General features: G+C 38.5%; 1 protein-coding gene across 3 annotated transcripts in view; it reads left to right on the top strand.

Moving 5' to 3' along the window:
- LOC126482296 (transmembrane and coiled-coil domains protein 2) overlaps positions 1-10,434 on the top strand; it is a 183,931-nt gene extending 173,497 nt beyond the window's left edge. For all 3 annotated transcript variants that reach the window (XM_050106307.1, XM_050106306.1, XM_050106305.1), the window contains one exon: positions 6,596-10,434. The gene's annotated coding sequence lies outside the window, so the exon portion shown is untranslated. The remainder of the gene's footprint in view (positions 1-6,595) is intronic.
- The last annotated feature ends 2,078 nt before the right edge of the window (positions 10,435-12,512 follow it).

Below are 12,512 nucleotides of genomic sequence, written 5' to 3'. Positions count from 1 at the left end.
GGTCATGATGTACATGGACCACGTGCAAAGGTACTTTAGATGCAATACCTTAGTAGTGGTTTAATATATTATTATTGGTTAGTTGATTAAAAATATTCTTTATTTATTTATTACAAGGTGTACAACTTTGCTTCCGCCATTTTTTCCCCAACATTTAAGGCTTTAATGAAACAAATTGGCTACACATGTGTCATTCAAAGTATTTTCCATCGCTTGCCACTACTTTCTCCCATCTTTTGGGCAGTTTATGAGCCCGTGTCGAAAAAATTGTTCGTCTTTTGAAAGGATCCATGAATCGATCCAATTTGTGACTTCTTCATGAGATCGGAGGTGTTGGTCAGCCAGGCCATGCGCCATTGATCTAAACAGGTGATAGTCAGAGGGAGCAATGTCTGGAGAGTGCGGCGGGTGGGGTAGGACTTCCCATTTTAATGTTTCCAAGTACATTGTGACCTCATTTGCAACTTGGGGTCGAGCGTTGTCATGCTGCAAAATCACTTTATCGTGCCTCTTGCTGTATTGTGACCATTTGTCTTTTAATGCTCTGCTCAAATGCATTAACTGCGTTCGATAACGAGCACCTGTGATTGTTTCACTTGATTGTAACAGCTCACTGTTCATGACGCCAAGCTGGTCCCACCAAATGCAGAACATGATCTTGGAGCGATGAATATTCTGTTTGACCACTGACGTGGAAGCATGGCTGGGATGTCCCCATGATTTTTTGCGTATAGGATTTTTGTAATGAACCCATTTTTCGTCTCCAGTAACAATGTGATGAAGAAATCCCTTCTGTTTTTGCTTATGAAGCAACTGTTCACAAACACACAAATGTCGTGCAACGTCTCTTGGTTTCAGCTCACACGGGACCCAAGTTCCTTCTTCCTGAATCATGCCCATAGCCTTGAGACGTTTTGAAATGGCCACTAATCGTGCCAATTCTTCTTGAGTCTTCACTCAACAATGTCTCCAATTCTGCATCTTTGAAAACATTCTCTCTTCCATCACTATGCCGGTCCACGACTTCAAAATCACCATTCTTGAAGCGTTGAAACAACTCATGATACGTTCTTTCACTAATAGCGTCCTTACCATATGTACTTGAGAGCATTCAATGAGACTCAGCCGCTGTTTTCTTCATATTGAAACAAAACAGTAACACCACCTGCAAATGACGAGAGTTAGGCTTGTAAACTGACATCTTCAATCAAGAACAACTTCATGTTGCAGACACAAGTAGACTAATGTTTGAATGAAGTTATGTTGACCGAGGTCCAAGCTAACTGCCTGACATCTGTGATCTGTTTCTTTTGACCACTACTTACCGTTGTCACCACCTGTCGGCAAATTGCGGAAGCATATTCTTTATGTGTGCTTTTATTTTAATTATTGGTGGGCGCGCGCCCCCGTGCGCACTGTTCCTTGTCCAGGTCACTGAGGTAAACTTCAAAATCTCTCCGCAATGAATATCTCTGTTGGCATGGCAACTAGGAAGGGTCTCAATGATGGAGACATAGGAATATGGCAAGAAGGAATTCAGACTTGGTTCTCAAGTTGAGAAGCAAGAAAGTGAAAAAAAAAATAGAATCAGTGTGTTGAACCTGAAGAAGGAAGGAAGATAGACAGTGTCTCTTCCCCCCACCCCCACCCCCACCCCCACCCCACCCCACCCCACCTACCCCAGGACACCCTCCTTGCCCGGTTCTTCATCAGGACACTGGAGGCTGAAAGTGGCCCTACAGAATAATGTCCTGATTTCACCCGAACAGGCCCCAAAACGTGAGTACAACACTCTGCTGAGAAATGTGTATAGAGAATTAAAAATTGTGCTGTGTTAATTGTGTGTGTGTGTGGGGGGGGGGGGGGGGTCCTTCTCTGCCTCTATCACGCCTTAGTGCGCTCGAAATTGGACTATGGAAGCATAGTTTACTCCTCTGCTCAGCCGTCTATCCTTCGGCGTCTCGACTCTGTCCACCACCGTGGATTATGTTTACCGTCTGGAGCTTTTTACACCAGGCCTATGGAAAGCATTTATGCTGAGACTGCTGAACCTCCGCTGTCCAATCAGCGAGCTGTCCTTCTGAGTCGTTATGCTAGCCATTTATCTTCCACACCTGCTAATCCGGCCCATGACATTTTTTTCGACGCTCCTTGGAGAAGAGAACCACTTGTATGAATATCAAGAGCTCAGATGGAAACCCAGTTCTAAGCAAAGTAGGGAAAGCAGAAAGGTGGAAGGAGTATATAGAGGGTCTATACAAGGGTGACGTACTTGAGGACAATATTATGGAAATGGAAGAGAATGTAGATGAAGTTGAAATGAGAGATACAATACTGCGTGAAGAGTTTGACAGAGTACTGAAAGACCTAAGTCGAAACAAGGCCCCGGGAGTAGACAACATTCCATTAGAACTACTGACGGCCTTGGGAGAACCAGTCCTGACAAAACTCTACCGTCTGGTGAGCAAGATGTATGAGACAGGCGAAATACCCTCAGACTTCAAGAACAATATAATAATTCCAATCCCAAAGAAAGCAGGTGTTGACAGATGTGAAAATTACCGAACAATCAGTTTAATAAGCCACAGCTGCAAAATACTAATGCGAATTCTTTACAGACGAATGGAAAAACTAGTAGAAGCCAACCTTGGGGAAGATCAGTTTGGATTCCGTAGAAATATTGGAACACGTGAGGCAATACTGACCCTACGGCTTATCTTAGAAGAAAGATTAAGGAAAGGCAAACCTACGTTTCTAGCATTTGTAGACTTAGAGAAAGCTTTTGACAATGTTGACTGGAAAACTCTCTTTCAAATTCTAAAGGTGGCAGGGGTAAAATACAGGGAGCGAAAGGCTATGTACAATTTGTACAGAAACCAGATGGCAGCTATAAAAGTCGAGGGGCATGAAAGGTAGCAGTGATTGGGAAGGGAGTGGGACAGGGTTGTAGCCTATCCCCGATGTTATTCAATCTGTATATTGAGCAAACAGTAAAGGAAACAAAAAGAAAAATTCGGAGTAGGTATTAAAATCCATGGAGAAGAAATAAAAACTTTGAGGTTCGCTGATGACATTGTAATTCTGTCAGAGACAGGAAAGGACTTGGAAGAGCAGTTGAACGGAATGGACAGTGTCTTGAAAGGAGGATATAAGATGAACATCAACAAACGCAAAACGAGGATAATGGAATGTAGTCGAATTAAATCGGGTGATGCTGAGGGAATTAGATTAGGAAATGAGACACTTAAAGTAGTACATGGGTTTTGCTATTTGGGGAGCAAGATAACTGATGATGGTCGAAGTAGAGAGGATATAAAATGTAGACTGGCAATGGCAAGGAAAGCGTTTCTGAAGAAGAGAAATTTGTTAACATCGAGTATAGATTTAAGTGTCAGGAAGTCATTTCTGAAAGTATTTGTATGGAGTGTAGCCATGTATGGAAGTGAAACATGGACGATAAATAGTTTGGACAAGAAGAGAATAGAAGCTTTCGAAATGTGGTGCTACAGAAGAATGCTGAAGATTAGATGGGTAGATCACATAACTAATGAGGAGGTATTGAATAGGATTGGGGAGAAGAGGAGTTTGTGGCACAACTTGACAAGAAGAAGGGACCGGTTGGTAGGACATGTTCTGAGGCATCAAGGGATCACAAATTTAGCATTGGAGGGCACCGTGGAGGGTAAAAATCGTAGAGGGAGACCAAGAGATGAATACATTAAGCAGATTCAGTAGGATGTAGGTTGCAGTAGGCACTGGGAGATGAAGAAGCTTGCACAGGATAGAGTAGCATGGAGAGCTGCATCAAACCAGTCTCAGGACTGAAGACTACAACAACAACAACAACAACAACTACTACTACAACTTGGATTTAGGGTATGCAGGCCGCCCTTCCTCTCTACTACCACAGGAATCCGCTTCTGTCAACTGCTACGTTCTCTTCCCTTCCACTTTCTTAAAACTTTCTTGACAACTTGGGGTACAGCACTGCCTTGGCTCCGGCCCCAGACCTGCCTGCTCCGTGACCTTTGTCAGTTTCCCAAGGATGGTATCCCTTCTGTTGTTTATCATCAGGCATTTGCTGCTCTATGCGCACAAATGGAGGATGCCACATTTATTTGCACTGATGGCTCAAAAACATCATTTGGTGTTGGGAGTGCCTATATTGTTGGCGACACCCGTAATCGACTTCGGCTTCCCGATCAGTGTTCGGTTTTTCCTGCGGAGCTTGACGCTCTTCTCCAGGCTGTCCAATACATCTGTCGCCATCAGTGGATAGAGTATATTATATGCTCAGATTCGCTCAGCTCTCTCCTCAGTCTCCAAGCTCTCTACCCTGTCCACCCTCTGGTCCACCGGGGCAGGGGGGGGGGGGGGGGGGGGGGTGTCTCTGTGGTTTTCCTCTGGATCCCAGGACATGTTGGTATCCGTGGAAACGAGGCAGCCTATGTAGGGGCCAAGGTTGCAGTCTCTTCTTCAGCCTGCTGTTCGCATGGTTCCCTTCAGCCGATCTACAGTGTGTTTCATGTCGTCGTGTTACTCTTTTATGGCATGCACATTGGTCAACACTTCCCAATAATATATTGTGGGATGTGAAAGCCCTTCCCTGTGCTTGGACCTCTTCCTCCCGAGCTCATCGTTGTCGGGAGGAGGTAATTTTAACTGGACTCCGGATAGGGCACTGTCTTTTTAGCCATCGACATCTTTTAAGTGGCAATCCTCCCCCGCTTTGTCTCCACTGCTCTCAACTGTAGACGGTGAGACACCTTTTACTGGAGTGCCCCTGTTTTACTCTGTTACGAGCCCGTCTACAGCTGTCGCCTGATATATCTTCCCTTTTAGCAGATGACCCACGATCAGCCGATCGCATTCTTGAGTTTATTAGTGTCAGTGAGATGATGTCAGTCATTTGAAGCTCTTTTTGGGGACAAACAACCCCCCTTCTGTAGTGGTTTTTTAAGCTTTCTTTCTGTTTTTAGTTTACACACTTTTTTTGAGTTTCGCTCCCATTGCTGCTGGTTTCCAGTTTTTTTTTTTACCATTTCCTAAGTCACAGACCGGACACTAATGACTGTAGCAGTTTTGCGCCCTAAAACCATAACAAACAAAAAAAGTCATTATTGTGATATCTATGATATTATTTAGGACTTACATAAGCAGATTGATGTGATGAATGAAAATTTGTACCAATGCTTGAATTCAAACCCAGGTCCCCTGCTCGCTAGGCGGATGCGCGAACCAGTAAGCCACTGTACCACAGTGATTATGCACAACTGCGCAGACTACCCTAGCACATCTCCCTCCTCAATACATCATGCCAAGGTGGCATGGTGCTTAGCACATCTTCCTAGTGACCAGGAGACCTGAGTTTGAATCTTGGCATTGGACAGATATTCATTTCTTGCTCCAGTCTGCATATATACATCATAGGTGTTTGAGGTCTTAAAAGGTTTCTGGGGCCATATGCGTCATATATGACCCGGAGGTTTACTGTTGTTGCAAACGATTCTGATATTGCTAGTCACCAGCCACATAATGAGTCATAAGTTTTAGATTACATGTTAGTCCTATATGATGTAAATATAAATGAGAAGACAGCAGAGAACAGGCTGAATTGAAATCCATAATTTGAAGCATTGAGATCAGCTTTAACCTGGTAAGTAGAAACCAGATTGTCCTGTCAGAACATGTACCCTGGGATCAATAACACTGTGTGTAACTGCTCACAGCCTACAAAGTATTGATAAAATTGCCTTTATCGTCAGGTCTACTCTTCAGGGAGCTTGAGTAGATGTCAGTTTCCACTCAACAAATAAAGCCATCTGTTGAGAAAGTAAATTAAAGATAATACCACACTGGAAAAGCATGAGTGGGTGAGAAGCCGTTACATGAACAACGAAAGGCAGTGTACTGAATGTTTTACTGTATGGGCACATAATTAAGAACTGGGCTGTCATAGTTTGGCATGTGAACTTTCACTCTGCTTCATTAAACTATTAGAAAGTGATATGAGAAAAGGAATAGAGGGGTAAGAATTCTAAATGAAATAATATTACACTGAACTTGTGGTGATTGGTACAGGAGAAATTAAATGCACTGCCACAATTTTGGAGGCCGCCAGCCGAAACAAAGTGGCATGTTTTCCAACACCACAGAACGACGTCACATTTCAAGGAGAATTTAATTGAAAGCAGCTAGAGCTGCTGAAGTCTACACTTGCAAATAACAACTCCAGCCTTTAGATATTTAGTCATTCTGTTAAGAGTTCTAATATTATAAAAATGAAGACAAGTCATAACATGTCTGGAAAACTCATCATCTTTCTCCATAACACCGAAGCTTGGATAGTACGTAGTTCATTATTTCTCTGATACTGACTGTTTTTGACTGCAACTGTGACACTCGTTTATTTGAATGACCCCTCTGTCTTACAGTTACTTGTTTCACTTTAGGTAACTTGTTTACTGCATAAGTGTACCATTTTATTGACTAGAAAGAATGAAAAATCATTCAGCTTTACCAGTAAAAACTATTGGTTTTTATCATTAACTTATACAGTTTTTTCTATTTTTAACAGTGTTTTCCTCCCTTCCAGACTAGCAGCACCTCACTTGCTGCTTTTCGCCCTCACTGGTGCTACGATGGAGGATTGTCGATGTTTGCATCTGGACAGTCAGAGGAATAGTACTGCATTGCATCACACTATGCTTGCTTAGTTTGAAGAATCTGGCTGTTTGTGTGACTGAGTGTACATACTATATTTTTGTGTGTCATTATGTAAAGATATGCACATTTTTAAGAATTTTTAATTATTCTTTAGTGTGTGTGTGTGTGTGTGTGTGTGTGTGTGTGTGTGTGTGTGTGTGTGTGTGTGTGAGAGAGAGAGAGAGAGAGAGAGAGAGAGAGAGAGAGAGAGAACCATTGAAATTGATCTCCTATAATTTTCTATAGTATTTGCAGTGGAAGCTGAATTGTTTTCATGTGGTCACTTGGCAGTCTGCAAAAGTGAACATTCAGATAAATGAAGAGTATTAAAAGCTGTCTTTCAGTTTAAAGCAATGTGATAAATAATACAATGGCTTTCTCTGTATAAGTGAATCTCGTTAAATAAGTTTAACATTTTATGCAGTAAAAATTACACAAAGCACTTTCTGTTGCTATTGCTACACCTTCAGTGAATAAAGTTTTAAAAGCTTAAAAGGTATTTAAGTAGTGAAACCAGATTGATTGTAAAACGTGTTCAATTATTTAAATATTTATCTGTGTATTTTTTATTTAGTAATTATACTCTACTTAGATAATATATGATTCGTGTGCGCGCGCGCGCGCGCGTGCGTGCGAGAGAGAGAGAGAGAGAGAGAGTTGTGTGTGTTAGAATATTTTAGAACTTTATTGCACATACTATTTAAATGTCTGTCTTAAATTTGGTGGAACCCTACTGCCCCACCCCTCCAGCTCGCTTGGGCCTCTGTAGGCATTTGGAATTGCTTCAGTAGCATCACTGGCTGTGAATTTTCTGTGACTTGTATTTTAGTGGCCCTTGCACATAACTAGTTTGGAAGACATATGATATATCTTTATCATGGCATAAAGTGTTAAGTGTTTAATATATTATACTCCCTGTTTGCTTTGTTGTGTAAAGGAATAGTTGTCTATCAAACATGTGCTAGTCTCAGATTTTCAGACTTCATCCAACACTGTATTTTTGTTAAGATATTGGTACTTGAAACATCAACTGGCTGACTTCAATTTTTGTGTTTCTTTTGTAATGGTGTTGAGAGATTCTGTTACTTCTGAGTTATGGATAAAAGAATGAATCATTGCCAGTAAGTGCTTGAAAATTCTGGAATTGATACACTATAATTCAAACATAAATATATTTTCATTGAAGTGGAATCAGGATACAGCTTAGGGCAGCACATTAAGAGAGAAATTTTTTAATTTGGGGAACTGATCCATCTCTTTCTGTTAAATTAAGAAAAGGAAGGAAAAATGTGCAAAATGAAAAATGACTGCATTAGCATCATGCTAAACTATTTTCCTTTCTTATTTCTCCTTATTAGCTGAGATTTTTAAAGTATGCTATACACGTCCATGTTATGATTTTAGTTTTTGATGATTACCGATGTTTTGTAAAAGTCAATGTTTGTTAATCTTTAAATAATTTCTTGTTTTATGGGCTCTGTTGCCCACAAATAAACCGTTATTTGTATATTATTTGTCTGGCTAGGCATTTCTTATGCTTCTTTAAAAAGGCACTGTTTTCATTTATACATTCGGAAAATTGTTAAGGATTAATAAAGATCACTACAGTGCAGGTAGTTAACAAACAATGTGGTATACCTAATTAAATAAGTCTACAGATTTTCTGAACTTAGAGGTGATCAAAATTGGAAAGATATGACAGTATTATTTTGTTCATCTCAGTTTCCACTGAAACATGTATGGTTTACATAAAGTGTATTTTGTATTGTAGTAATTTAGATGCACATGTTAATGAAACTGTATGTCCCCACTTTATTTAAAAGTATTTAACCATGTATATCAACATTATACATTTCTACCAAAGAATAAGTCATGAAAGCAAGTTGCTCAAAAATGTTTTAGACTAACGCACATTTTAAACTTTTTATTAAGGGTAGAATACAGGCATTTTAATACCCCTACTCCATGGAGCTTGGTGCTGAATAAACAGACAAATCACAGATGCCTCATAAAATATACCGGTTTGATTGACTACACTCTCTGTTGGCACGGTGAGGAGCAACTCTCGCTCTGGTATCTTCAACAAATTTCCATGAAATTGTTTTCTGTGAATTAAGTTGTAGTGTTGAGTTGTTTAGCTGGTGTACGGGCAGTAGCAAAGCAGGAATTGTACTTTTATGCCACGAATAAATCAAGAATAACATGTAAGTTATGTGGATGATGGAGAAGAGATCTCCCAAGTATGGATTGATTTTTAGGTTTGTAGTCTTTAAGACCAATTACCTGTCTTTAGCACATCCAGTATTTTTCATAACATTGAGAAGTTGCTTCAGAAATACTCAGCTAATAAATTTGCTTAGATTGTATTGACAAAAACAGTATCAAGTTTGCTTCTGAAAAATGCAGAGAGAAATGCAGCTGTATGACTTAAAAGCATAAAGCAAGATAAAAATATATTAACGGCTTTGGAACTCCAAGGCATACATTGAATTCTAAATGGAAAAATTGAATGAAGAGACCTAATCTTGATTCATTAATGTAAATAAACAATGTAACTGCATCAGTCTCTCACAGGCAGTCTGCCAGAACTAAACTGAAAGAGGAAAAAAGGTACATGAATATCAGTTTCTGTAAATGCAGTGCAAAAGACATGCATTGTGTGACTATTCAGTTATCACTGATATAAATATTTTATCCGTCTGTTTCATAATGTTTCAGGATTTTGATACTGTATTTAAAATGTATATATTTGGCTAGCAAATGTTGCTCATCACATTTTATGAAATTGTGTGTTGGCAGGTGGGGAAAATAAAGAGTTCCTCTTATCAGTCTGATTTCTTACATATGATAGAATGAAATAACAAGGCCATTTACCACCCCTCCTTTCCCCTGTTTTTTTGTGTTTGATTAAAGTTTGTCTGTGTTTGTACAAGTACACTGTAGTTCAGCACACTACTAACTAAACTTTGTCCAATTTCAGAACATATTTCAGTAACACTTTTATGTCACCAACCACATTTGGTTGGTTTTATTAACTGAAAAGTTTAGATATTAGCTTGAATAACCAGTATATTTTTCAAATCTTTAATTTTGTGGTCTTTCTGCTATCACAGCCTTTCAAATTATTTTAGAAGGTTTCAGAAATATTTGATACTGTGAGTGTGTTGGGGAAAACTAAATGATTTATTGCAGCTTAGTTTTCAGAAGAAAAGATAAAAGCAGTAATATAGGTTCCAGATTGGGTTAATTGATTCAAACAGATAATTAAAATTTCAGTGTGAGTATGTTGTTTGATTATGTAATTTCTTCATGCAACAAGCCTGTAAAAAAAAGAGAAGATTAGCTTTATTGGTTGTGCATTTCAGAGCACTAGATCTGTAGTACAGTATTACCTGCTTATGCCATCTTAAGTTACAGACTTCATCAAATTTCATTTTAACTGCTCTGTTGTTTATTGTAATAGTATTTTTACTATTATTATTGTTGTTATTGTTTCGTAGCATTATTCCTGTTATTTTGTGCAACATGTCATACAGACCTTAGGCAAACTCCTTCCCACACAGTCTTCATAATACTAGCATGCTTCCCAGTGAATATTGGTTGTATCCATACAAGGAATACACAGAATCAGCGTCATACTGGTTTTGAGCTCATGGTACTCACACTGGAAATTGGTGAACATTTTGTGTGTGTGTGTGTGTGTGTGTGTGTGTGTGTGTGTGTGTGTGTTTCCAATTTTTCTCAACTAAAAGTATTTAGAGCCTCACTTTAAAAAGAAAACTTTCCAGTCTGCTGTTAATTTCAATTATTCACATAAAACTAAGAGATTTACCTTAATTTTTATGAGGATTGCAATACAGAATCTGATGTATTTTTGCATCTTATCTTCATACAGTGGATATATTATGCAATTAATTAGATTACAATGGTGCATTAAATGGTTTATGTCAGAATTATAGACTTTTCAGGCTGGTATTGTGCAGTGTGCAGTGTCCAGTGTGAAATTGAACTAATGTCAGTTACGCAAGGAGGCATGTTGGAACATTTACTAGAATTATAGTCATCATAATGTCAACTGTGTCAGTGTGCATAAGGAAACGCCTGTCTTTAACTTCATTCGTATTTCTTCTACAGTTCATTTTGATATGCAGTCCAAAAGCATCATATATTGTGATCCCTTTCAACAGGCAAAGATTTAGTTATATATTGATACACTATTTCAAATAAAAAAAAAAAAAAAAAAAATTAATTCACTTGACAGTTTTAAATGCCAGTGAAACATAATTTCATATGTAGTTTTGCCTTTTTTCTTAATCTTGTCAAGACATTTTGGCCACTGTATTCTGCAGTATGATGTATTGGAAAAATAAGAATTTCCACCTGATAAATGTTCTGACAAATATAAAGGTTGTTATTTTTTCTTTTTTTTGTATTATACTATCATTAAATGACATATTTCTTTACTCATGGAATTGATGCCTTAAAATCACGTTTCAACACTTGCTACTGTGTAGCAGTTATTTATTTACTGGAACTGCTAGTTTTAAATTTATATAAACTAAATGTTATACAACACTTTTCTTATTTGTTAGTGTGTAAAACTGTATTAATGTGCTTTGCAATATCAACAGAAATTATAAAATGTCAGAAGAAAAAACATGGGCCATAGTGATGGGGTGCACTTCATGAGCACTCTTTAATACTTGTTTCCGATCCATGGTACAATTTCACATTAGTATCTTAGACAGATACTTTTTCCCCCTCTCGCTAAATATTGTTCTGCTCTCTGCCTCGTCACGCAGCCCTGCCCCCCCCCCCCCCCCTTCCCCCCCCCCCCCCCCAAATCTTTCAGTCCACCTTTCCTTTTGTTCCCTTCCCTTGATGTGTTAGATAATTTTGTTCTTTCTAGGTGTAAGACAAGTCATTTTATATTTTTCTTATTTTATTTATAAACCCATTTTTATGTGTTTGTAAGTAAGAATAATTTAGAAGTCAGTGTTGCAAGATGCAATTTCTAACACATATGCATCATGTCTTTTCGGAATTATAACTTGGTTACAGATTTATTGTATTCACGGTCAACAGAACACAAAAATCAGTTTTAGTTGTAGAAAAAGGCACCTATACTGATGTTACAGCCCGGAAATTTTTTTTATGCCTTCTAATTTATTGTGACAAATTGAAAATAGAAAAATAAAATGCTAATGCACCTTGTACGGCAAACATGTTTTTATATATTTTTATATTTTATATTCAGGGGCTGTACTGTGGCTAAACACTAAATGTTGTAAGAGTGGGTGATGTGTTATATAATATCTCAAGACCTACATTGTGGATATGTATAAAACTGAAACCTGTAGCAAAAATAACGTTGTCATTATTATTTATGTGTACAGTTTGTCCTCAATTTTTAACACCGAAATAACTGCAAGCTTCCAGAATGATTTTGATGGTAAGATTTACTAGCAGTTGTGTATCACCTGTATAGTATGGTGAAGCACACCCAGTAATCACTCAAGTGGTGGATACCCCAACGAATCCCACTACTGTGAATAACACAACTTTCAGTGAATGCAGTTATGACATGTAGCTCAAACACCTATCCATGGCAGACATCACTGTACCACACTACAGTGAAGCACTCACATCTCGGCCACAAAATAACAGATTCAGTGTTTATAACTCAAATTTGATACGTTGAAAAGATTAGAGATGTACAACGAAAATCATAAAAGAAGGTAATAGTGCCAAGCAGTCAGTTCCAAAACACTTTTTAGTCTTTAGGAAACTGAGGGCATAACGTTGTT

Source organism: Schistocerca serialis, chromosome 5 (genome assembly GCF_023864345.2).
Source record: "Schistocerca serialis cubense isolate TAMUIC-IGC-003099 chromosome 5, iqSchSeri2.2, whole genome shotgun sequence".
Classification (NCBI taxonomy): Eukaryota; Metazoa; Arthropoda; class Insecta; order Orthoptera; family Acrididae; genus Schistocerca; species Schistocerca serialis.
This window is presented reverse-complemented; position numbering and strand designations above follow the sequence as displayed.